This window comes from Neofelis nebulosa, chromosome X (genome assembly GCF_028018385.1).
Source record: "Neofelis nebulosa isolate mNeoNeb1 chromosome X, mNeoNeb1.pri, whole genome shotgun sequence".
In the NCBI taxonomy this organism is placed as follows: Eukaryota; Metazoa; Chordata; class Mammalia; order Carnivora; family Felidae; genus Neofelis; species Neofelis nebulosa.
The window spans coordinates 106,540,552-106,568,346 of record NC_080800.1 but is presented as its reverse complement, the minus strand read 5'-3'; the positions used below and the strand labels follow the sequence as shown (position 1 = coordinate 106,568,346).

The 27,795-nt window shown below is 39.2% G+C and overlaps 1 protein-coding gene across 2 annotated transcripts in view; it reads left to right on the top strand.

Annotated features, from left to right (window-relative positions):
• The window catches only part of SMARCA1 (SWI/SNF related, matrix associated, actin dependent regulator of chromatin, subfamily a, member 1), a 279,079-nt gene extending 251,804 nt beyond the window's left edge, over positions 1–27,275 (top strand). For both annotated transcript variants that reach the window (XR_009257261.1, XR_009257260.1), the window contains 2 exons: positions 8,487–9,031; positions 21,083–27,275. The gene's annotated coding sequence lies outside the window, so the exon portion shown is untranslated. The remainder of the gene's footprint in view (positions 1–8,486; positions 9,032–21,082) is intronic.
• The last annotated feature ends 520 nt before the right edge of the window (positions 27,276–27,795 follow it).

Here is a 27,795-nt window from a genome sequence, read left to right as displayed (position 1 = left end):
GGCAACTGACCTCTTATGACCATATAAATATTTGGTTGAGACCATCTTATGTTTCCGTGTGAAATGTAAATGAACATAGGATTTTTATTTAAATTCTAAAGCCTAAGTATATTGTAATCTCTGCTTTCTTCACTGTTTACTATTTCCACGCCTGTTTTTCCTCCTAGAAGAGTTCTTACAAAGGAATGACATTTTCTTCTGTTTATCACCAGCTCTGCTAGTTTTGCAAAATTCTGCTAGTTTTATTTGGGGCATCAGAGAATAGTGGAGACTTGTAGCGTAAGCATCAAAGTTCCTACTTCCCTAAACTGGATTTGTTATTCTTGGTCCCATTTGTAAATGCAGCATCAGCATCCCTATAGGTCTCTCTGCATAGCTTCTGCTAACAAGAAGGCACAGATTATAGGGTTGTATGCTGGTTCATTCCTCATGACTCTCTTTCTTCCCATGTAATGAACTCTACAATGGTATCTAAACATATTTGGGGTTGAATACTATTTCTATCCTTTAATGTCTGAGGACTGAGGGTAACCTACATATTGTCTCTGAGTCTTAGATTCCTCATACGTGAAGTAAGGTTATAATTTCTTCCCAGTCTCCCTCATGACATTGTTCTGAGCTTCAGGAACTCAGTAAAGATTAAAGATTCTTGTTATTTACTCTGAGTATGTTCAGCAAGCTAGGAGCTAGCAGTATTCACCACCAGTGTTCTATTCTTTATATGCCTTAGGAAAGGGAGTTTTCAGGAATATGGGGTACTGTAACTCTATTTCACTACCTCTGGCTCCTGCCACAGCCTGGGCTCAATAATCTCACTCTCCTCTCTGTACCTTTTTTCCACCACCTGGGTAGGATCATCCTAACTACACTCACAATCTGCCTAGGACTCAGAGAATCCTATTTCCTTGACAACAGAAATTTAGGTATCAAAGTGAGTTAGCTTGGAGGAGCTGAAGCAGTGGCACTCTGCCCTTGGTGTTACATTGCTTTTGGCTTCTTAGAGTTCATCCCCACTAGTTACTCAAATGCAGAATGAGTATGTAGCTTAGAGACTAAAGAATAGATGCCTAGCCTAGCTGCTTTCTATCAGATGCATGGGCCCTAAGTTGTTTTGCAAATTAAGGCAGGTTTTCTACCTCATTCTTGGTGGTATTTTAGAACCACACAACCTGTGGAACCTGGAAGAGTATAATTATGCTTGCATCCTTCCTTTGGTTCATAAACTTAATTGGTAAGGCTTTACAGTGGGAAAGAATTCTCTTATTATTTACCAGGTACCAAGTGCTTTACATTTTTATGTTATTCATTGAGATTTGGTTCTGATATCAACCCTTTTATTATCATTTTAAAGATAAGGAAACTTAAGCTTAGAGTAAGCAAATTAACAGAGTCAGAAGTTACAGCCACATCTGTCTGAATCCAAAGCTTATGTTTTCCATGGCATCACACAGCCATTTTCTGCATTTTGCTTATGCTTGGTCATTCTAAGGGTATGGTGATATGTGTTCTATCATAATTTTGCTAAAGAGTAGCTAGTGTCAGGATATGGAATCAAACAATCCTGAGTTTGAATTCTATCATTTACCAACTGTGTGATCTTACAAAATTCATTTAACCTCTCTGAGTCTCAGTTTCATTATAGGACTAATAATAGTGTTTGTCTCCTAAGGTATTGGGGAGATTAAATGAGATGATGCCTGTGAAGGGCCTTGTGTAGTGCCTAACATAGTCCTGGCATATATTAAGCATTCAATAAATATTGACTGAAAAAATAATCTGTCTCAAAGTACAAGTACCAATGGATCCTGAATCTCTTTTGTTTGCTTTAATAGTATACCGGCAAGTTCTTGAGAATTTAATTATAGGATGTTAGAGTTAGATGAGATCTTAGGCTTGGGTTATCCAAACTCCTCATTTTGTATATGGTGAAAATGAGGTTCAGAGAACGGGAGGGACTTGAATTTGTGTATCCTCCACTGATTCAATTGCATCTCCTGATAAAGTCAGTTATCTTAGTCAAATTCATGTGTTATCGTCTTGCTTTATCTGTTTGAAACTGGCAAGGATCTCTACCCTTCTATTTACCAGTCCTGAGATTTATAAGTAGAAAATGAAGGGGTGCCTAGGTGGCTCAGTCAGTTGAGCGTCCGACTTCAGCTCGGGTCATGATCTCAACGTTCGTGAGTTCGAGCCCCGTGTAGGGCCCTGTGCTAGCAGCTCAGAGCCTGGAGCCTGCTTTGGATTCTGTATCTCCCCCTCTCTCAGACCCTCTTCTGCTTACACTTTGTGTCTCTGTCAAAAATAAATAAACATAAAAATATTTAAAAAAAAAGAGAATGAGATTTTTATTATTAGAAAAGTGTGTATTTCCTCTAATATGCCCGCCCTTTCCCATATTCCACATCCTGTCATGGATTCCTGGCCATGCTTGCAATTCAAGGAGTGTCCTCTATCTCTGGAGATCTCTTTATATTCTTCATAATCATTATTATCAGGAATTCCTTGTCTTGTATCCCAATCCCTTTGGGACCTGTTGTATGTCAAATTTACCTGATAAACTATAGGTTAATGTGTTAATGGATTAATGTGTTACCTTTCTCATATATTATAGGCATATTAACAAGATGCTTCTCTCAAAGAAATGATATACAGTGGAATTTCATGCATAAAGGCATTAAGTTATGGAAGAGAGCAATTTGAGTAAGAGGCTTTCTCATACCACCTGGGTGGCCACTTAGAAAATATTTATCCTTTGGAGCCTTCTTAGAGAAAGATAGAGACTCTTCTTAGGGTTATGATGAAGTGTAGCCTTCCCTTGTTAGCCTTTTGCAGCAGTGGTTGAGCAGAAGTAGAAGTTGCCATAGCTCTTGGTGATCGTGCTTGGACTGCTTGGGTTCTGGGGTTGGAGACTGGCATTTGAGACTTTTTATAAGGTATTTGATAGGATAAGGATTAAGGTGGGTTTGAATCTGGATAAAACTAGCAAGAGGAATTCTGTTGGAATCAAGGCCAGGGTCATCTCCTGCCATTCCTTTGAAGGCACTAAGACTCCAGACTTCACAAAACAACTGATACTCATCTTCATCATCCTTTCCATCCTCATCAGGAGAGACACCAGCATACTGTACTGGCTGAACATAAAGGCTGGGACAGCCCTGGTAATTGGTGTGAGAACCAATCCTTCCCCACCAGTATGCACAATGAGGCATTGAAACAGGGATTCTTCCTGCATTGCCATTAGTGCTATGTCCCCTTTACTATTAGTCTTAGCATATAAGAGGAAGGGTTTGTAGGCATTGTCGAGTTTATCACTGGTGGGGGTGACTTGCTTAAGTCTGCAGAGTGAATTCATGGTTTATTGAGTGTTATAGCTCAGAACTCCTGATGCCTTACTTTGTGCTCTTTTTTTGTGCACCACGGTGCCTCTGTTGTGTGAGCTGAGATGGCACAGGTAGGTGGCATGGTGTCTGGAAGAACCCTAGTTTTTATGTATGTGGTTACACATGTACATACGTGTGTGTATGTGTATGTGTGTGTGTGTAGTGCTTAGAAGAGGGGCTGTCAGATACACTCGTACATTTTAACTATCATTATTATAATTGATAATATTTTATATACACATAGCTCATATGAGGGCCTTGAGACTCAGTAACCCACTCTTCTTAGTTCATAAAGATCAAAGCTTATAGAATTCTTTCATGTCACTCAAATCCTCCTATCAATCTCATAGGGATCAATATTATTGTTGTTATTATTGTTGGTGTTATTGTTATTATCCCAACCCAGGGATAAAATAATAGGTTTAGAAAAGTTGAATGGGTATACCAAGACCCACATAAATCAGTGATGGAGCTGAGGTAACCAAGGCCAGTGCTCATACTTCTACACCAGAGCCTCCTTCCCAAGAACTGCAGAAAATATATCAAAGGAGGCATAACTCCTAGGTCAGCACTTGACCTGCAAGACGAGATTCAGGGGAAAAGTGTGTATTTCCTCTAATATGCCCTCCATTTCCCATGCCTGGTAGCATGAGCTGAGGACAGTGACATCTAAGACTTTGCTTGTTGACCAGTTCTGTTAGGACCAGTTATGCTCATGAGAGTGCCTCTTTTCATCTTAGCTGCCTTTCAATGTGTGATCAAGAAATTCCATCAAATTGGGATAAAACTGGCAAAAATAATGAATTCAGATCAACTTGAGAGGCCCAGCCTTGCCATGAGAACATAATATAGCAATGTATTTGAGAAACAGAAGGTGGAGGAAAGGAAAGAGGGAACATGAGAGAGGGAGGAAGACAGACATGAAAGCGTTTGACAGGTAAGATCTAAGCACATAAAATATAGAGGTAAAAGGCAAACAGCTGTGTGAGAACAAAGGAATATTCTGCTACTCCTTATTCTGCTTGCTACCCAGACTCTTCAATTGCAGCTTCTACTAAATAATAATGTGGGTTCTCTCTTTGCTCCCAGCTCAAAGAGAATGATAAAGCAGCAAAACTCTCAAAGTTACAGTACAGCCATAGATAAAAGTTGATGACATAGAAATCAGCCCCTGCCAACACACACACTTTGGCAACCCCTACTGGAGAAACACAATGATAGTGAATATAATGAACAAAGAAGGAAACGACTATTGAGCTAAGATGGGGAAGGTGCCTTTCTTTGGTACCCTAATGGGGTGTTTTGATGATTTCTAATGTCTGTAGTACTCAATTTTGCAGCAGAAAGTTGGACTGAAGGAGAGGCTAGTTACTTCAGTGTCTCGGGCTCTCTGTGAAAGTCACACATCAGACATAATCATAGACATTAATTTCTGGATTCTTCTGCAGATAATAAAACTTGAAGAAGCTGGACCCATTTTCAGGAAGACATGAAATGGCCAAGTGAAATTGTAGGTTTTGGAAAGGAAGTAATGATGGATTGATTGTATGAAACACAGGCTGGCAAACTTTATGTCAATCTTAGACAATAATTCTAGAGATTGCTATTAGAAGATAGTTTATAATCCTAAGAAGAGTTAGCTCTGATCAGTAGGAGTCAACATGGATTTGCTGAGAAGTCATATAATACAAATTTCATTTGCTTATTTAATTAGTTGAGTGATGGCTCTGGAGAATGTAGCCTACAATATATGTGGCTGTAATCCAGGCATTTAGCAAGATTTCTCATGATGTATTTGTGGAAAGTATGAAGATCTGTGGCCTCATTCATACAGTTATGTCAATTAGTATAGTTTGTTGAAGTAATATAACAAAAAGGTATGGGTACAGATTTGGACACTTAATATGATGATTTCTAGTAATAAGCTATAGAGTACTGTCCTTAACCTTGCCCTGTTAAACATTTTTATTCATGACTTGGTTGAAGTTATAAAAAAACAAGCTCATAAGATTTACAAAGACATAGTATACACAATGGAAGCCAGAATTAGGATTCTGCAAATTTTGACATATCTGGTAGATGGGCTGAATCTGCAAGATGAAATTTAAAAATGTAGCACAAAAGACTATGGGGAAAGTCAAAGAAACTGATTACCCAAATATGGAATGTGGCTTAGCAGAGCTCATATTAAAAAGTTTTAAGGGCTTTAATGTTCAATGAGCTCAAATGTAAGTTAGCTGTGAGATGTGTCTATATGCTTGTTTGTTTCAAATGTCTTATTCTGTTTTTTATTTAAGTATAGTTGACATACAATGTTATATTAGTTTCAAGTGATAGTGATTCATAGTGATTCAATAATTCTATATATAAAATATTATACTAATACTAATATATTAATATTAGTACATTCTATAACTAATATATAGTTAGAATTTTATACATTACTCATTATTCACCACAATAAGTGTAGTTACCATCTGTTGCCATGCAAGTTATTACAATATTTTTTACTGTATTTCCTATGTTGTACTTTTCATCCCTGTGACTTATTTATTTTATAACTAGAAGTTTGTACCATTTAACCCTTTTCACTTATTTTGCCCATGTCTATGCATTTTTTTCATGATACCTTAATATGGTGGTTCACACACTTGGCTTCACAGGTTGCAATCCAGACCACCCAGGTCTCAGACTATTCACTTAATGGTGAACATGTGAAACATACCTGGATAGTGCTGTAAAGGCTTTGAAAATGGAATAAAGTTTGGAACCACAACCCACAGATGTTGGATCAGAACTTTCACTTGAACCTAACCAGGTTGACTGCCTGCTAAAACAAAAACATCAGTATCAACATTCTTCATAGGATTTAAACAATTTCCAAGACCTGATAAGGCAACATCTAAATTATCCAGGATACAATCCAAAATTATTAGGCAAATGAAGAATTAAAGTCTTAACTCACATGAGAAAAGACAATCAACAGATGCCATCCTTGATGACAGATGTTGGAATTATCAGAAAAATTAAAGCAAAGCTATTATAAAAATACACTAACAAGGGAAAAATCCTTGAAAAAAATAGAAAAATAGAAAGCCTCAGCAAAGAAATAAAAAATATAAACACTAACCAGATGGAAGTTTAAAGACTGAAAATATATAATAAGTAAGACTTGAAAAAGATTACTGAATGGGCTCTGTAGCAGAACGTTGTCAGGATGATTTCATGGACTAGGCTACACTTCAGTTGCTGCTTGAAGAACAAATGAAAATGAACCAAGTGGGGAAGAGTTGTATTAGTTATCTATTGCTAATAGATAGCTATCATTAATTAGTTATCCCAAACATAGCAGTTTAAAACAACAAATATTAATATCTCACACAGTATTTCAGAGTCAAGAATCTGGGAGTGGCTTAAATGGATGGGTCTGTCTCAGTCTGTCAAGAGGTTGCAATTAAACTGTCAGCCAATGGGGCGCCTGGGTGGCGCAGTCGGTTAAGCGTCCGACTTCAGCCAGGTCACGATCTCGCGGTCCGTGAGTTTGAGCCCCGCGTCAGGCTCTGGGCTGATGGCTCAGAGCCTGGAGCCTGTTTCCGATTCTGTGTCTCCCTCTCTCTCTGCCCCTCCCCCGTTCATGCTCTGTCTCTCTCTGTCCCAAAAATAAATAAAAAACGTTGAAAAAAAAATTAAAAAAAAAATAAATAAAATAAACTGTCAGCCAAGGTGTAGTCATCTCAAGGCCCAGCTGGGATTGCAGAATCTACTTCCAAGCTTACTCACATGACTGTTGGCAGGCCTCAGTTTCTTGTGGGCTGTTTTTTTCCTTGCCACATGGCCCTCTCTCTAGGGAAACTTAAAGCAGGGCAGCTGGCTTTCCTCATAGCAAATGATCCCAAGGGGAGGGTCAGAAAATCAAGATGGAACCCACAGTCTTTTTCTATAAGCTAATATCAGAAGTGACATACCATCTCTTTATTTGATTTTTTAGAAGTGAGTCATTAAGTCCAGGTCATACTCAAGGGGAGAGGAATTAGACTTCAGATCCTGAAGTGGAGAAGTATCAAAAATTTGTGGACATATTTTGAAAACGATTACAAGGGGAAATATTCTAGGAGGAGGGAATCAGATATGCAAAAGCACAAAATCAAGGGAAATAATTAAAAATGGACACTGGAGGCTGTTTCTGTCTCTATTTAGTTCAGTTGTGTCTGTTAAGTACTGGTTGAGGTGAAGGTTCTATAAAAGTCCGATAATCCTCCAAAGACTCCTACTTACCTGTCCTGTCTCTTTGGGGAAGGCAGCAGGTCCAGGTTAGTGCCTTCACACTAGGAGATAAATAGGACCTGTATCCCTCGCAGTATTTTGTCTTAGGATCTTGGAACAAAAGGGAAAATATAAAAATATATTTTCTTTTAGTTGTAGGTGTATGCCTTTACAGTAGCATGGAAAAGTAGCTTGGAATTTCACTTGGATGCTTATTGTCCTTGATAATACTCCATTCTGCCACTGTCTTCCATCTTCTTACTAGCTAAATAATTGTAAGTCCGTTCTGCTGTAATGTCTGTTTGTTCCAATGTGATTGATATATCAGTGGACAATCTGAGCATGACAGGAATTTTGTTTGCTTGAGCATGATTCCATCAGTAAGAAACACCAGGTGAATATAGAAAACAGCACCCAGCTGAACTGAGCTGTAGGGTAATACACAAAACACACACCTCAAACATCTAACCACAACCATTCACATTTAGTTTTACAACTTTTCATCTGATTTCAGATAACACTCCTTTCACCACTTCACAATAACTCATAATCTGCCATGCCCACATCCACAAGCAAACTTTAGGTTTTTTCAAGTTAAAGTGCCATTTTTATTGTAGTATTTATGTATTTCTTAACCATTAGCATGTGCAAAACTGTGCTGCCTTTCTTACCTGGTTTTTAACATGTTGCTGATATTTTTATTGTTGTTCCTCTAGTCCCATTTTCCCCATAAGCCCTGTGGTTTTTATTGTGTAATTTTGCATAGTGCAGCAATTTTTAAAGAATACATATATCATGTTATAGCAAAACTGACTGTATATATATGTCTTTTAACTTACCTAGGATGGTGAATTTGGGTGGACTTGGCAAAGAATGAAAATCAAGTCAGTGAAGATTCTGTGTTGCGGAGGCAAAAAGAAAAAGAAGAGAAACATTCAAGTACAGTGGAGATGCTTATCTTCAGTGGTGAACCATTCAGAGCCTCTATCTGAAGACTCCTTTGGTGGATATACTCACTAATGGCTATTTGGTATTCTAGTGTCTGGGTCTCCTGCTCTTCTGACCTTGAGTATCCTCTTCCATAGCAAGCAACTCTTTTTCTTTGGAATATAGTGCAGCGAATAGTGTAGTGAGACATTGTCAAAGAATTTGGACTTTGTTCTCTTGCTTCTCTGATCTTGAGCGAGGCAAGTATTTCCTGTCAACTTCATATCGCCTCTGAGGACACAACTTTAAGAACTGCCAGGGATTTTTCTTGACTTTGTATCTGTGGCACCTGATGCTGAGGTGGTCATAATCAAGTTCCAAAGTGGTCTGGAGCATTTGCAATACAGAACCTGCTTCTCTTGCTACTTGGACCATATTCAAATCCATGGGAGGAGGCTGGGGTAAGTTTAATTCTTTATTCCTCTTTCTCTTTCTTTTCCTCATTATTCTTTCTCTTCTTCATCTTTATTGAGGCAGTGCCATGTAGTAGTTGAAAATGTAGGTTCTGGGTCTACTGTGTAATGGTTGTATGACCTTAGGCCACTTACTTAACTTGTCTGCACCTCCATTCCCTCATCTTTAAAACTGAGATTATAACAGCACCTACCTCATAGGCTTGTTGTGATGAATGAATGCTATAATCCACGACAAGCACTTAGAACTGATCTAGTTGCTTTATACACATGTTCTTAATCAATACCTAAAGTTTAAGGAGACTATATCCATTTAGGACCAAGTGGAGATAAAAAAGTGATTCTGGGCTATTAAATTCTGTCAGTGGGGAAATGTAGTTGCATTTATCCACAATGCTTCAGGACTCAGCTATTGCCTTAAAAAAGGTACAATTGTGATTGCAGTTTCTATTTATGGAGCTCATAAGCATTGACCCATTTCTTTCATTAACTACTACTTTACCTTGGGCCATGGCTGCCAATGTAAAGTTGCTTCTATAGACCTTTGAATAAATATTGGATATTTAGGTCACATAACTCTAACAACAGAAACATTTTAGGCTGTCTGACCAGTATATTAAATGAAATGTTAAATGAGACTGTGATCTAACCAAGGACAGAGATTTTTGTCTTTTTGTCTTATATATCCTCAACATCTAATATAATGGTTCTCAACCATGAGTGATTTTGTACCCCCAGGGGACACTTGGCAATGTCTGCAGTCATTTTTGGTTGTCACGACTGAGGAGAAGGCAGTTGCTCCTGTAATCTAGTGGATAGAGGCCAGGAATTTTGCCAAACATCTTACAAGGCACAGGATAGTCTCCCACAACCACTATACTGCCTGAAATATTAATAGTTCTGGGGTTGAGAAACCCTACTCTAATACAATGCCTAAATACAAGGAATACTGTAGCATCTTGATAAATGTGTATCGAATGGATGAGTGAAGTTTGGGGAACAAAAATGTGATTTGGAGGCAGAGACATGGTTTGGGAGACAATCTCATAAAGGAGTTGCAAGAAAGCCTGGCATTCAGCCATTTGGTGTCAGCATGACACCAAGACTAGTAGTGTTTGCCCTGTTCAGGCATCCAGGAAGATTGGTCTGTGCCTAGTTCATTTGGTTGCTAAATATTTTGAATAACATTCCTGGAAGGTGGTATATTTTTTAGAAGTTCTAGGTAATTGCTTCTGGAAATAAGTTGTCTTAGAAACTTCAGGAAGGGGAAATATACTGACTTAGGCTTTGGAGAGTAAACAGGAAATGGAGTAAGAAGTGGCTGTGTATAAATCATATTGTTATGGCAGGGATAGAAAAAGTTTACCATTCTGGTGAAAGGGAAAATAAGAGCAATCTCTTTCATAGTCCCTCAGTCTAAGGCAAAGCAACGGTCTCCCAAATAGGGAATTAGTAGGGGAAAAGTGAAAAGTAAAATAAAACAAGTTAAAGTGGTTACACGACAAAAGAAAATAGGTTATTTTCTGCAATGGGACATTGTCTTAGTCCATCCAGGCTACTATAAAAGAATACCATACACTGGGTGGCTTATAAATAACATATTTATTTTTCACAGTTCTAGAGGCTGGGAAATCCAAGGTCCAGCACTGGCAGACTCAGTGTCTAGTGAGGGCCCACTGCTTAGTTTATAGATAGGTGTCTTCTCACTGTGTCTTCATGTGGTCTAAGAGGCAAGGGAGCTCTCTGGTGTCTTTTGTACAAGGGCATTAATTCCATTCACGGAGGCTCTACCCTCAGGACCTAATCACCTTGCATAGGCCCCACATTGGGAGATGGATTTCAACATATGAATTTTGGAGGGACACAAACATTCCAACTATAGCAGACATCTTTCAGAAATTGTAAGAGTAGCCCAAATAAAGAAAGCATAGGAGCTGCCTCAAAGGTAACTGATTAAATAAACAATGGTGAGACTTGTGGGAAGATGGCTGCTTAGGAGGACGCTGGCTCACTGCGCATCCTGCTGATCACTTAGATTCCACCTACACCTGCCTAACTAACCCAGAAAACCACCAGAAACTAGCAGAACGGAGTCTCCAGAGCCAAGTGCAGACAAGAGGCCCACGGAAGAGGGTAGGAAGGGCGGAGAGGCGGTGCGCGCTCCATGGACTGGCGGGAGGGAGCCAGGGCAGAGGGGCGGCCCGCCGGCCAAGCAGAGACCCTGAGTCTGGCTCGCAAAAGTGGAGGGGCCGGACGAAGTGTGTTCCGACAGCAAGCGGGACTTGCTTAGCATCTGGGAGGTCAAAAGTTAACAGCTCTGCTCAGAAAGTGGGAAGCTTGGAGGACAAAGGGAGGGAGATTTGCTGAGCCCCAGGACGACAGAGCTCAGTTTGGCTGGGGAACAAAGGCGCTCACCAGCGCCATCTCCCTCGCCCATCCCCCAGCCAAAATCCCAAAGGGAACCAGTTCTGCCAGGGAACTTGCTTGCTCCGCGCAAACACCCAACTCTGTGCTTCTGCGGAGCCACCCCTCCGGCAGCGGGTCTGACTCCCTCCTACTGCCACAGGGCCCCTCCTGAAGTGGATCACCTAAGGAGAAGCGAGCTAAGACTGCCCCTCCTGCCCCCATGCACCTTGCCTCCCCACCCCAGCTAATATGCCAGATCCCCAGCTCCACAAGCCTGGCAGTGTGCAAGTAGCCCAGAAGGGCCACGCCACCCCACAGTGAATCCCGCCCCTAAGAGAGGGGAAGAGAAGGCACACACCAGTCTGACTGTGGCCCCAGTGGTGGGCTGGGGGCAGACATCAGGTCGGACTGCGGTCCGCCCACCAACTCCAGTTATATACCACAGCACAGGGAAAGTGCCCTGCAGGTCCTCACCACTCCAGGGACTATCCAAAATGACCAAACGGAAGAATTCCCCTCAGAAGAATCTCCAGGAAATAACAACAGCTAATGAACTGATCAAAAAGGATTTAAATAATATAACAGAAAGTGAATTTAGAATAATAGTCATAAAATTAATCACTGGGCTTGAAAACAGTATACAGGACAGCAGAGAATCCCTTGCTACAGAGATCAAGGGACTCAGGAACAGTCACGAGGAGCTGAAAAAACGCTTTAAAGGAAATGCAAAACAAAATGGAAACAACGACGGCTCGGATTGAAGAGGCAGAGGAGAGAATAGGTGAACTAGAAGATAAAGTTATGGAAAAAGAGGAAGCTGAGAAAAATAGAGATAAAAAATCCAGGAGTATGAGGGGAAAATTAGAAAACTAAGTGACACACTAAAAAGAAATAATATATACATAATTTGTATCCCAGAGGAGGAAGAGAGAGGGAAAGGTGCTGAAGGGGTACTTGAAGAAATTATAGCTGAGAACTTCCCTGAACTGGGGAAGGAAAAAGGCATCGAAATCCAAGAGGCACAGAGAACTCCCTTCAGACGTAACTTGAATCGATCTTCTGCATGACATATCATAGTGAAACTGGCAAAATACAAGGATAAAGAGAAAATTCTGAAAGCAGCAAGGGATAAACGTGCCCTAACTTATAAAGGGAGACCTATAAGACTACTGACCGATCTCTCTTTTGAAACTTGGCAGGCCAGAAAGGATTGGCACGAGATCTTCAATGTATTGAAGAGAAAAAATATGCAGCTGAGAATCCTTTATCCAGCAAGTCTGTCATTTAGAATAGAAGGAGAGATAAATGTCTCCCCAAACAAACAAAAACTGAAGGAATTTGTCACCACTCAACCAGCCCTACAAGAGATCCTAAGGGGATCCTGTGAGACAAAATACCAGAGACATCGCTACAAGCATAAAACATACAGACATCACAATGACTCTAAACCCGTATCTTTCTATAATAACACTGAATGTAAATGGATTAAATGCGCCAACCAAAAGACATAGGGTATCGGAATGGATAAAAAAACAAGACCCATCTATTTGCTGTCTACAAGAGACTCATTTTAGACCTCAGGACACCTTTAGATTGAGAGTGAGGGGATGGAGAACTATTTATCATGCTACTGGAAGCCAAAAGAAAGCTGGAGTAGCCATACTTATATCAGACAAACTAGACTTTAAATTAAAGGCTGTACCAAGAGATGAAGAAGGGCATTATATAATAATTACAGGGTCTATCCATCAGGAAGAGCTAACAATTATAAATGTCTATGCGCCGAATACAGGAGCCCCCAAATATATAAAACAATTACTCACACACATAAGCAACCTTATTGATAAGAATGTGGTAATTGCAGGGGACTTTAACACTCCACTTACAGAAATGGATAGATCATCTAGACACACGGTCAATAAAGAAACAAGGGCCCTGAATGACACATTGGATCAGATGGACTTGACAGATATATTTAGAACTCTGCATCCCAAAGCAACAGAATATACTTTCTTCTTGAGTGCACATGGAACATTCTCCAAGATAGATCATATACTGGGTCACAAAACAGCCCTTCATAAGTATGCAAGAATTGAAATTATACCATGCATACTTTCAGACCACAATGCCATGAAGCTTGAAATCAACCACAGGAAAAAGTCTGGAAAACCTCCAAAAGCATGGAGGTTAAAGAACACCCTACTAACGAATGAGTGGGTCAACCAGGCAATTAGAGAAGAAATTAGGAAATATGTGGAAACAAACAAAAATGAAAATACAACAATCCAAACGCTTTGGGACACAGCGAAGGCAGTCCTGAGAGGAAAATACATCGCAATCCAGGCCTATCTCAAGAAACAAGAAAAATCCCAAATACAAACTCTAACAGCACACCTAAAGGACATAGAAGCAGAACAACAAAGGCAGCCTAAACCCAGCAGAAGAAGAAAAATAATAAAGATCAGAGCAGAAATAAACAATATAGAATCTAAAAAAACTGTAGAGCAGATCAACGAAACCAAGAGTTGGTTTTTTGAAAAAATAAACAAAATTGACAAACCTCTAGCCAGGCTTCTCAAAAAGAAAAGGGAGATGACCCAAATAGATAAAATCATGAATGAAAATGGGATTATTACAACCAATCCCTCAGAGATACAAACAATTATCAGGGAATACTATGAAAAATTATATGCCAACAAATTGGACAACCTGGAAGAAATGGACAAATTCCTAAACACCCACACTCTTCCAAAACTCAATCAGGAGGAAATAGAAAGCTTGAACAGACCCATAACCAGCGAAGAAATTGAATCGGTTATCAAAAGTCTCCCAACAAATAAGAGTCCAGGACCAGATGGCTTCCCAGGGGAGTTCTACCAGACGTTTAAAGCAGAGATAATACCTATCCTTCTCAAGCTATTCCAAGAAATAGAAAGGGAAAGAAAACTTCCAGACTCATTCTATGAAGCCAGTATTACTTTGATTCCTAAACCAGACAGAGACCCAGTAAAAAAAGAGAACTACAGGCCAATATCCCTGATGAATATGGATGCAAAAATTTTCAATAAGATACTAGCAAATCGAATTCAACAGCATATAAAAAGAATTATTCACCATGATCAAGTGGGATTCATTCCTGGGCTGCAGGGCTGGTTCAACATTCACAAATCAATCAATGTGATACATCACATTAATAAAAGAAAAGAGGGGCGCCTGGGTGGCGCAGTCGGTTAAGCATCCGACTTCAGCCAGGTCACGATCTCGCGGTCCGTGAGTTCGAGCCCCGCGTCAGGCTCTGGGCTGATGGCTCGGAGCCTGGAGCCTGGAGCCTGTTTCCGATTCTGTGTCTCCCTCTCTCTCTGCCCCTCCCCCGTTCATGCTCTGTCTCTCTCTGTCCCAAACATAAATAAAAAACGTTGAAAAATAAATAAATAAATAAATAAAAGAAAAGATAAGAACCATATGATCCTGTCAATTGATGCAGAAAAGGCCTTTGACAAACTCCAGCACCCTTTCTTAATAAAAACCCTTGAGAAAGTCGGGATAGAAGGAACATACTTAAACATCATAAAAGCCATTTATGAAAAGCCCACAGCTAACATCATCCTCAATGGGGAAAAACTGAGAGCTTTTTCCCTGAGATCAGGAACACGACAGGGATGCCCACTCTCACCGCTGTTGTTTAACATAGTGCTGGAAGTTCTAGCATCAGCAATAAGACAACAAAAGGAAATCAAAGGCATCCAAATTGGCAAAGATGAACTCAAGCTTTCGCTTTTTGCAGATGACATGATTTTATACATGGAAAACCCGATAGACTCCACCAAAAGTCTGCTAGAAGTGATACATGAATTCGGCAAAGTTGCAGGATACAAAATCAATGTACAGAAATCAGTTGCATTCTTATACACTAACACTGAAGCAACAGAAAGACAAATAAAGAAACTGATCCCATTCACAAGTGCACCAAGAAGCATAAAATACCTAGGAATAAATCTAACCAAAGATGTACAAGATCTGTATGCTGAAAACTATAGAAAGCTTATGAAGGTAATTGAAGAAGATATAAAGAAATGGAAAGACATTCCCTGCTCATGGATTGGAAGAATAAATATTGTCAAAATGTCAATACTACCCAAAGCTATCTACACATTCAATGCAATCCCAATCAAAATTGCACCAGCATTCTTCTCGAAACTAGAACAAGCAATCCTAAAATTCATATGGAACCACAAAAGGCCCCGAATAGCCAAAGTAATTTTGAAGAAGAAGACCAAAGCAGGAGGCATCACAATCCCAGACTTTAGCCTCTACTACAAAGCTGTCATCATCAAGACAGCATGGTATTGGCACAAAAACAGACACATAGACCAATGGAATAGAATAGAAACCCCAGAACTAGACCCACAAATGTATGGCCAACTCATCTTTGACAAAGCAGGAAAGAACATCCAATGGAAAAAAGACAGTCTCTTTAACAAATGGTGCTGGGAGAACTGGACAGCAACATGCAGAAGGTTGAAACTAGACCACTTTCTCACACCATTCACAAAAATAAACTCAAAATGGATAAAGGACCTGAATGTGAGGCAGGAAACCATCAAAACCCTAGAGGAGAAAGCAGGAAAAGACCTCTCTGACCTCAGCTGTAGCAATCTCTTACTCGACACATCCCCAAAGGCAAGGGAATTAAAAGCAAAAATGAATTACTGGGACCTTATGAAGATAAAAAGCTTCTGCACAGCAAAGGAAACAACCAACAAAACTAAAAGTCAATCAACGGAATGGGAAAAAATATTTGCAAATGACATATCGGACAAAGGGCTAGTATCCAAAATCTATAAAGAGCTCACCAAACTCCACGCCCGAAAAACAAATAACCCAGTGAGGAAATGGGCAGAAAACATGAATAGACACTTCTCTAAAGAAGACATCCGGATGGCCAACAGGCACATGAAAAGATGCTCAACGTCGCTCCTTATCAGGGAAATACAAATCAAAACCACACTCAGATATCACCTCACACCAGTCAGAGTGGCCAAAATGAACAAATCAGGAGACTATAGATGCTGGCGAGGATGTGGAGAAACGGGAACCCTCTTGCACTTTTTGTGGGAATGCAAACTGGTGCAGTCACTCTGGAAAGCAGTGTGGAGGTTCCTCAGAAAATTAAAAATAGACCTACCCTATGACCCAGCAATAGCACTGCTAGGAACTTACCCAAGGGATACAGGAGTACTGATGCATAGGGGCACTTGTACCCCAATGTTTATAGCAGCACTCTCAACAATAGCCAAATTGTGGAAAGAGCCTAAATGTCCATCAACGGATGAATGGATAAAGAAATTGTGGTTTATATACACAATGGAGTACTACATGACAATGAGAAAGAATGAAATATGGCCCTTTGTAGCAACGTGGATGGAACTGGAGAGTGTGATGCTAAGTGAAATAAGCCATACAGAGAAAGACAGATACCATATGTTTTCACTCTTATGTGGATCCTGAGAAACTTAACAGAAACCCATGGGGGAGGGGAAGGAAAAAAAAAAAGAGGTTAGAGTGGGGGAGAGCCAAAGCATAAGAGACTCTTAAAAACTGAGAACAAACTGAGGGTTGATGGGGGGTGGGAGGGAGGGGAGGGTGGGTTATGGGTATTGAGGAGGGCACCTTTTGGGATGAGCACTGGGTGTTGTATGGAAACCAATTTGACAATAAATTTCATATATTGAAATTAAATAAATAAATAAATAAATAAACAAACAAACAAACAAACAATGGACCACCTTATTATGGAATATTATGTAACAGTTAAAAAGAATATGATAACTCTGTACCTACTAACAGGGAAAATCTCTAAGGCATATTGTTAAGGAGATAAAGCAAGCAGAAAATACACTATAATAGTTTGGCACTATTTCTTTCAAAGAAAAATCCCTCAAAACAACTTTGTAAATTAAGGTATATACAAGAACAAAGATGAATAGGAAAAGGCTTTGAGTGATATAGAGCAAATTGATCATAGTGGTTGTCTCTAGGTAGGGGAATAGAATAGGGAGGTAGTGGTCAAGGGGGCCTTTAACTTTATGTGTACCAATTACATTTTTACAAGAATGTACGCATGTGGTATTTGTAGAATTAAAAATATACACAGTGGGAAAACAGAAAATCCATAAACCTAGTGCAGATGTGCAGAAGAATTTTGCAGTCATTTTTGCTTCAAAGAAAGATTTACTACCAGATTCCTGTAAACAGCAACCTTGGCTCACAAACGATTTGTTCCCTGCTGCCTTAGGGTAGGGGATGAGGCCTAGTAGCCAGCTAGACCCAATGCTAAATAAGGAAAGAGAGAGGAATGATTAGGACATATGACCATCAGGGCTTTTTAAAACCAGGTTTGTCAGTGCTGGGTTGGCTGTCCAACCTTTTATTTTCACCCAGAGACCTCAGGTAGTTAGTTCCTGCAGCCTGTCTCCTGTAGCATGCACAGGCCCTGAAAACCTAGGGTCTTCATGAAGTGTCCTCACTTTGCCTTATCACTCTGCTAATTGGCTAAGCACTGTGCAGAGGAGCTTGAGTGGGAAGTCTGTGCCGTGTGCAAGAGGTCCTTGGGTCAGGGCCAGGAGTGTTCTAGTCTCCTGTTGGACTGGCTTAATAATTTGTGTTCTTGTTCACCTCACAGAATACAAAGAAGTCTTGAAACTCAGAAATTAGTTTAGTAACAAACTAAAAAAATTGTGGATTTTCTTCCCTCCAGTATGCATTAATAAAAACTATCCACTATCCATGTCTCAACAATTTAGTCATATGTTTTAAAATAATCTCCTTACTATCTACCTAAGCAATGACCTATTGGACCATGCCATATTTATTGTGTTAGCAAAATAAGTCATTTTCTTACAATGTCGGTTTGAAGTCCTTCAATATTTCATGTGGGGACATGAGTGCAATTAATTTTATGTGCATGGGCCTTGCCCAGGGAGGACGGGACCGGCTTACTGGGCAGATTGGTATGGCTTGGGACTGAGAGATATTATTAGGTGACTGGCCCTGAGGTCTCAGGACTCCTTAATAAACCAATGTTTGGAAACCTAACACTCATGTGAGAAACTAGGCTCCCACTTCTCTCTCACTTTTGTCTTTTGCCCCTACCTGGCCCCACATTTCTCCTGGTCAACTTTCACTTATGTTTGATTTACCTAGGGAAATAGGATTTAGGAGACAAAGATGGGAGTGGGGAAGGCATAGATTTGTTTATAAAGGGTATGGATTTTCATCTGTTTTGTTCATTATGTATTTTAAGTACCTAGAGCAGTTCCTGTTACACAGTAGTCGCTGTGAATATTTGTTGAATGAACAAATGAAATTACAAATGTCTAGGGTGTTCTAGTAACAGCAAGGAGTCCAATGTGAATAGAATTAGTTGAGCAAGGAAAAGAATGATAGAAAGTGAAATCAGGGAAGTATGTAAAGGCTAGTGGTTCACATAGGGTCTTTTAAGCTATAGTACAGACTTGTGATTTTTATTTTAAGCATGATGGGTATCGTTTGGAAGGTTTTGAGCAGTTATGTGACATAACAATAGCTAATATTTATGGTTCCAAGCTCTATGCTAGATGTGTTGGGTGTATCAATTCATATAATCTTCAAACAAATCTACAATATAGCTACTAATATTACCTTTGTTGTAAGGAAGACAGTTATACAAAGAGATTAAGTTTCTTGGTAAGGTCATACAGCTAGGAAGTTATGGATCTGGAGTTTGAATTATGGCAGTCTAGCTCTGGACTTACACTCCTAGTCTGCTTTGTACTGCCTTTTTGTACATCTGCAAATGATTTGATTTACGTTTTAAATGGCTCCCTCTGGTCACTTTGTTTAGAGCAGATCATAAGAAGGGGAAGTGGAGGCAGGGAGACCAGCTGTTGGAGTTTACATGGCAAGAGATAATGGTGGCTTGGTAGAGGAGATGAAGAGGAGACAAATTCTGCATTTATTTTGAAGGGGGTTTGCTGACAGATTGGATGTGGGGTATGAGAGAAAGAGAAAAGTCAAGGATGTTACTAAGATTTGAAGAAAATATATAAATGATTTTTAAAATGATTTAGCTATTGTTGACATAGAAATTCCTGGTGTGCTTGTAAGCACTTACTTTCTTCAAAGTGGACACCAGTGGATGCCTAGTTCTTGATGACAATTGAAACCCCATGGATGACTCAACTTAGTGCTGTGTTTCATGCTTGATCATCCATATGTGAATTGACTGTTTTGGAAATGGTACCTCCCCCTCCTCTCCACTGGTCTTCTGGGCCTTGAGTATTTCTCTCCAACATTAGGGGTGGTATTTTAAAGAAATTCTGAATAGTTTCTCTTGTCACTGTCTCACCTTACCTGGTTCAGAATTTTTGGGAGAGGTTAAGTAAGCTTCACTAATGGCATAGTGTTTGGAGTGCTGTGTCCTGATAGTCAATGATGGTTCAAGACTACTGTTCCTACCACTCCAACTTTGCCACACTACACTTGGGCCTACATTTCAATCCTTCTTTGCTCTCTGTGTTGACTATCTTCTTTGTGTGCCCCAGTTTTTAGGTCTTTTAGTCCAACTTTGACATCTAGATTTAACTGCATCCAATTGAATCTGCTTTACTCCCTAAATTTCAACTTTTCTTCTCCCCTAACTTGGTCTTAGAACCTTGTCTATTGATGTATACCTTTAGTAAGCCATTATGGAAGCTACTGAAAACACAGGTCAATAATTTTGACCCCCAGTGTGTGTGGCTAGGCACCAACCAGCCCTTGAAGCTCTAGGCCTTTCTCTACACTCATACATATTCTGTATCCCATTTCCTGAGCTCTCCTCTGGGGTGGATTTAATCCTTGAATCTGTGCTGAGATCCCAATGTGTTTGTATTTGGTTCATGCCAGGCAGTGTTTATATTTAGAGAATAGAATATCCATAAATTTTTTCCTCCTAAAGGGAATGCTGGTACCATTTGAAGAAGGGTAGGTTACCTCATACACTTTGAAATATTTCTTCTCATTATCAACAAACTGATAAAGTGTCATAGAACAGTGATTTTTTAAACTTTTAAAAGTTGGATAAAATTTTCTATTTGAACCATTTGAAGTGTATCATTTGGTGACATTAAGTACATTCACACTGTTGTGCAACCATCACCAATGATCCATTTCAAGAATTTTTCCATCTTCCCAAACTAAAATTCCATACCCACTAAACAATATTTCCCCATTCCACTTTCCCACTAGCCCCTGGAAACTACCATTCTACTTTGTCTTTATGAATTTGACTAGTATAGTTATCTCATATAAGTAAAATCATACAGTATTTGCCCTTTTGTGTCTGGCTTATTTTACTTAGTATAATGTCTTCAAGGTTTATCTCTGTTGTAGCAGGTATCAGAATTTCCTTCCTTTTAAAGGCTGGATAATATTCCATTGTAGATATATATTACATTTTGTTTATCCATTTATCATTGGCTATTGTGAATAATGTTGCTATGACTATGGGTGTAGAAATATCTGTTTGAGCCCCTGATTCTAATTCTTTTGGGTATATATCCAGGAGTGGAGTTGCTGAATTATGTAGTAATTTTATGTTTAATTTCTTTTCAGGAGCAACCATATCATTTTCACAGCAGTTGCACCATTTATATTCCTACCAGTAATACACAAGGGTACCAATTTCTCCACATCCTCACCAACACTTGTTATTTTCTACTTTTTTATTTATATCCATCCTGATATAGTATCTCACTGTGGTCTTCACTTGAATTTCCCTAATAATTAGTGATGATAAGCATCTTTTCCTGTGTTTATTGGCTATTTGTGTATCTTCTTTGAGGAAATGTCTATTCAAGTCCTTTTCCCATTTTTAATTGGGTTGTTTGTATTTTTGCTGTTGGATTTTCAAACTCTTTTAAATTGTATGACTCTGTGTTTAAATGGAATATTTCAACTCAATGTATAAAACAGATTAAAACAAAGATGCCCTGGGTACAGTTGGAGAAGAGATGGAGCCTACCTTTTCACTTTTTATTTCCATGGCAGTTCCTGAGAAAGCTCCTTGACATCCCTAATGCTGTATCTTAGCTCTTTTGAAAAACTAAATGCCCCTTGGCATTTAGAAAGGAATCCATGCTTCAGAATATCTGAGGAGACATAGATATGCACAAAGAATGAGTCACCTCTATGTTTTGCCAACTTCAAATATTGACCATGACAAGAGAAATGTGGTGCTTTTTACTGGAGCATGTTAATATTATTTTGTCACTTAGTTCCCAAAGACACACATAGCTATCGATCCTTCCACAAATCAAGGGAAGCTCATAAATTATTGGGGAAATGTCAACAAAAATGAAGAAAATGACAGAAACTCTTCCAGACCCAGAGAAAGACGTTATTTGCAAATTCATGTCCCCCAGCATCAGGAAAATCCCCAGAGGCAATAGGAATTTGTGAGAGCAAATAAGCCACTGATCATATTGCTATTTATCACAGTTGCTCAATTCTGCTTCAGCCTTCAGACCTTGTTGAATCAGGAGAATTTTTTTAAATAAGAATTTGTGGGGCTTAAAGGGATTTTTGAGTTCCAAAGTAAAGTTCTGAGAATAGTTCTGTTATTCTCAGCTGGCCCTCAGCCAAATGGTTAAGGCCCCTTTGAGGGTCCTACTCCTTGCTTTGGGTGATAGCCTCCCAAGATTTTCATGTTGTCTGTGTAGGGTATCCCCACCCATTCTCCATTGGAATTCTCTATCCCATGCCATCTTGTGAAGCAAATTTCCCTTCATAGACAGACCACTTCTGTTTGTGAGCAAGTGGGAGGCCAATCAAGATCATAGTATTTTACTTGGGTTCTGAACAACGAGAAATTAAAAGTAATCCAAAGATAACCTAAATTATCACCTTAAAGTCTAGGGTGAAGTACACCCTATATAGATCTATGAGCAAGTGGGCTTTCCATTACTGTGATCCTGTGTTAGAGAGACTTACCCCCTCTCTCACAGCCTGTGCCATTTCAGTACCCTCTACAGGGCCAGGCCCCTCTCACTGTTCGGCAGAAAACAGAGCAGATCACGGCTCCTTTGTAGTCTGCCATATCCCAAGAAGAAGATGTTTGGACAGAACTATGCATCCACATTTCCTTGTCCCAGGCTTTACAACCAGTTACATTATTTCTCAGTCTCCTCCTCCCTATAGGTATATCGCAACATATGGAAAGAAACATCTGGAGTGGGAAGAAGAGTCTCCCCTGATACTACCCAGTTTATTCTTCTCTTAACTCACTAAGTTTAACTGTTGAGCAATCTCTGTAGAGTGGGGAGGTCAGAAGTTTATGACAGTCCTATTCCCACCTTGATGAAGCTACTTCCCCAATAATCACTGGTCTGCTGCTGATGGGCAATGTACATGGTAGTACACTCAGAAGGCTCTGAAATGTGTCTGAAGACTATATTTAATTAAATTAATATCAAGATCATGCCATGCCCAATGATAAAAATTCATTCTCTATTCTATTAACCTTTTCAAATGATGTCCAGCTACATGGTCTTAAGTCATCTATCAGATGATATACAGTGTGATCAAAGGATGACATTAAGACACTGTAATAATAATGTGCAACAGTAAGATGCCACTCATTTGAGTACAGCCTGCCATTATCACAATTATAAGGGGACATTTAAGTCCAAATATTAAATTCCCTTGCACTTTTCAGTGGAAGTCCAGAGTAAGTCCAAATTTCTTAAAATCCAAAAAATTAAAGTTCAAAATAAAGCTTTCTTGCTCTTATGAGTAAAAGTTCAAAGAAATTAAGGACCAGAATGTATCCTCCCTATCTCCTCATTCTGCTCAACCCTAACTAGAAAGGTTCCCGAGACCTGTGTCCAATTGGGATTGATCTTCAGCAATTTTAGCCTGTGCTATTACTTACTGGAATGGGTGTGGTCACTTCTGGGCCCCAAAGTTTGTATTAGTTCATTGCTAAGTCTCTGATGTTACACAGAGTTCAAAGAATTAATACAACCTACAAGATAATCATATCACTGGCCCCATAATTTTCAATTAACAAACAAGCTATGATAGCTACCTTGTGGCTCACATTGATCCCTACTTCCTACAATTCACCCCTTTTGGAATCCTTTTCCTTGTATGTGGGCTGGACCTAGTGTCTTACTTCCAACAAACAGAATATGTCATAGTGATGGGGTATCACTTTAATAATTAAGTTACAAAAAACTGTGACTTCATGTTTCTAGTACTTTCTCCCTCTCTGGCTCTTTTCACTTGTGTGAACTGATAGCTGCCATGTTGTGAGCAGCCCAAGGAAGAGGCCCATGTGGCAAGGAATGAGGACCTTAGTCCAACAGTCTGAAGAACTGAATTCTGACAACAGCCATGTGAGTGAGCTTGGAAGTGGATCCTCCCCCTTGAGGTAAACCTTGAGGTGATTTCAACCTTGGAAAATACTTTGCAGCCTGTGAAGGACCCTAACATCAAAGATCCAGCTAAGCTATATCTAATTCCTGACCTACAGAGGTTGTGAGATAAATGTTTTTGTTTTAAGCCACTAAGTTTTGGGGTAATTTGTTATGCAGTGATAGCTAATACACTGGCTAATACCTAAAGAAGTTATTCTATACAAAATTATATTGTCCATATCTAGTACTCAGAATTGCTAAGTATTGTGGTAAACTCAATGTTATATGAAGATAAAATAATAGAAGGAAGGTATCTTGGTTTTAGCTTTGCTAGGGGTGCCAGTCTACCCAAATAGCAGGAGTCCATGATCTATGAACGTCAATCCAATTTGGAGAAATTTCTCACTAAGTAGTTAATTTTGGCCTTGTGTATTTAAAATCCAATTGCATAATTATAAAAACTAGACTCTTGGCCTAATGTAAGCCTATACAAACTGCCAACTTCAAAATATCTTGTCTATATACTGAAGTCCAAGACCTATAACCATGTGCCCTGGCTCCACCCAGAGATCCTTCTCATGTTATTCTAGTCTGCTAATTCTAATTCTAGTCTACTTCTCTATGGTCTTGGTCTAATGCATCAGGTGTTTGGATTGAAGGAAGTTCAATGAATAAAACCTTGAATTCTAAATCAATAGATACTTAGGAAAAAATAGAAAGGCAGGTGGGAAATGAAAATAACCCATTTAATCCCAATTAAGCTGATATTTAAAAATGTAGCTTATATCTGTGGATAAGTGAGCTTCTTAATACTGCATCTCAGTCTTGTTTACACAGAGGTAGCACTAGACCATCACATTGCCCTTCCCCTCTCTGTGCGTATTTATGTTCCTATAACACTTTCTGCATGGAAGGGCAGAACAGAACATACATTCTGTGTAGATAGCTTACTCCCAAGACCAAGAATAGATAAAGGGGCTGGGACAAATGCAACAGGCTTTTTCTGACCACTTCAATGACTTCCATCTTCCTGAGAAAAAGTGAGGGGGAAGTCGTGGAAAGCAACATCAGAAGTGAGGAAATGTATTCTCTGCTTTTCATAGTTATCAGATAAGGCTGATGAAAACCCTATCAAGGTAATAATTAGTGGTTATCATTCATAGTCATTCAGGGTGTAGTGTAAAGTAAGAAGATGCTTAGAGATGGGGAAGGCCAAAAGAGCTGGCTCTTGGCAAAATTGTTTAACTGATGATGTAATTTTATGTCATACCACAAGTCTTTTCAGCACTTGCTCCACCTCCTCCACCCCCAAACTCCAGAATCCAGGACCTCTGTCAGACTTACATCCATTGGTAATGTTCAAACACTGTGGCTCTATCAAGATTAGGCTGCTTCTTGATGAACAAATATATGCATACTTCTCTTTTGGGGCAGTACCTTTTAACCAGCACTTCTGTGTTTTACTCCAAGAGAATGAATTTGAATACCACATGCCTAGCTAATGGGGAATTATAAACATAGACAGCCACTTCTAGTGAGGCTGACCTGGTTTGTACTTAAAGTTTTCTGAATTAATTGTCCTATTGTTTGTCTTATACCTTTGATTTAAAAAGCAGACTTTAGCCAGGATCCATGGAAATTTTCCATCTTGGATAAAACCATTTCTTGTTTAGAAGACTTGTACTGTCCCATAGCCAAGAGCCTTCAGCTTTGGGTTCATTGAAAATTTACCAAGGATAAAAACCTCCCCCACTGAAAGAGATTATAAATTGAGGAATAAGGTCGCATTCTGTATTGTCAATTTCACTTAGATGAACATACGACACAGCCCTTTGTCTTATACAAAAAGCTTTATCAATGTTGGATTAAAATATAAAAATCCACAGCAGCCAGATACCCTAGCCAGGCTATTCTGCTCCTCTGGAAAAGATCAACTTACATCTAAAAGATTTTATCACTTCTTGTGCACCATAAGTGTGTTCAGAAATAACTATGGCAAATCAAATATTATCAGAAAAAAAAGGTTCTGACTGATTTTGTCCTGTATTCAGCCTTTTTATGTTTATCAATTTTGAGAAGCACAGAGGTATTTTTTTCACATTTCTGACAACATCTGTGCTCCCCTTCTCGTGCATTATTTCTTAACAAATGCCTTTGACTACAGTGCAGCACAACATTTACCCTTGGCCCCACTGTGACAGAACATTATGATCTTTTACACAACTTACCTGGGTCTCTATATATTTGTTTCGTGTGTGTGTGTGTGTGTGTGTGTGTGTGTGTGTTTCTGTTGGGGGGTAGAGGGCTTAGGACTCAGGGAGGCAGGGAGCTAGGGAGATTGGAATGACAAAGCCTTGTTTGGTTTTATTCTTCTGTTTGTTTTGTTTTCAAAATAGCATTTTCAAATAGCTTGGCTTAAAAGTCAATTTCTGGAATACCTAGCAAAACGCTTTATTCCCTTTTTCTTTTGCATGGGGAGCCAAACACAACCAGTCAGGCCTGGATCTATACCAGATAGAATAAGGGTCTGCCTGCAGAAGGTGGGTAGAGCCAAACTAAAACTAGCCCCCGAATCTCTTTCTTTGGGGTACAGCACTTTTGGTTTGGTTATTTTTTGGGAAAAGTATGACAAGTATTTTTCAAGCATCTTGTTAAAATGCACATATATTATCTAGTGGAAGTAACACACTGAATTATCCTCAGTAGGTTAGGAGGTGAGTTAGTAGGTTAGGCAAGCAGATAGGGCTTTGAGGAGAACTGGGATAAATGTTTTTATGGGAAGTAGCAAGGGAATGATCTGGAAGCTATAATTATAATTAGTACTACCCTTATAATCACTACTACCCCATCACAACATCATCATTTATTGGGTGACTAGTATGTACCTGGTGTTTTACAGACATTACTTCATTTCCTACAACAGCCCTGTGTAGTAGATTGCCACTATTATCTCAATTTTACAGTTGAGGAAACTGAGACTCAGAAGAAAAGAGTAATTTGCACAGTGTTTCTTAGAAGACATGAACTCACAGTTCTAATACAAGTCAAACAGAAGGCAAGTATACCATAGAAGACAATCTGGTCAGTTGGTATGGAACAAACATTGCCTTCTGAAACATTTTGCTCAGGTATAGCTCAGCTTTTAGGAATGCACGGAAAAAAACCCCAAATAAGCTAACAAACTCAAATGCTGTAAGTCTCACTAAGATGAGGAGGGGGTGCTCAGGATTCACAGATTCTAGCATGGGTTGGCACCTATACTAGGAAACCTTGTCAATTGTAGGAAAACATAAGTATGGTGATGCAAATTTAGAATTTCACTATAAAGATATTAAATCCAAGTTGTAACAGCTCCCTACCTTGTAATAAAAGAATTAAATTGCTTGCTAGCTATGTGGATGGGGGCAAGTTATTTTACCTATTAACTTTTATTTTTCTTCCTCTGTAAAATAGAGGTAATAGCTTGTAGAATTGTTGAAAGTATCAATGTATATGAGTGTTTTGCAAACTGTGTAGGATGATACCTAGATATACAGATTATAATAGATGGATCATAACAGAAATCTCATTTCCTGATCAGAAATACATTTCTTTCTTGAATTCAATGATCCTGAGGACCAAGGAGGAAAAGGAGACCAGTGGCTATCACAGCTCTCCCTGCTCTGTTTGGTTTATGTAAGTCTCTTTATACTGTCAAATGCAGGCACTCATGTACACTGGCTTGAATTTAGTTTCCAATGGATGGATGCTTTGTTCCTCTGGAATGCACAGACATTATAACCAGTTAATGAAACTGCAGCAACATATGGTTTGAATGAAGATCAAACTTCGTTCTTATTCTTATTCTTATATTCTTATATTATTCTTATATTAATTAATATATTATTCTTATATTATTCTCTGACACTA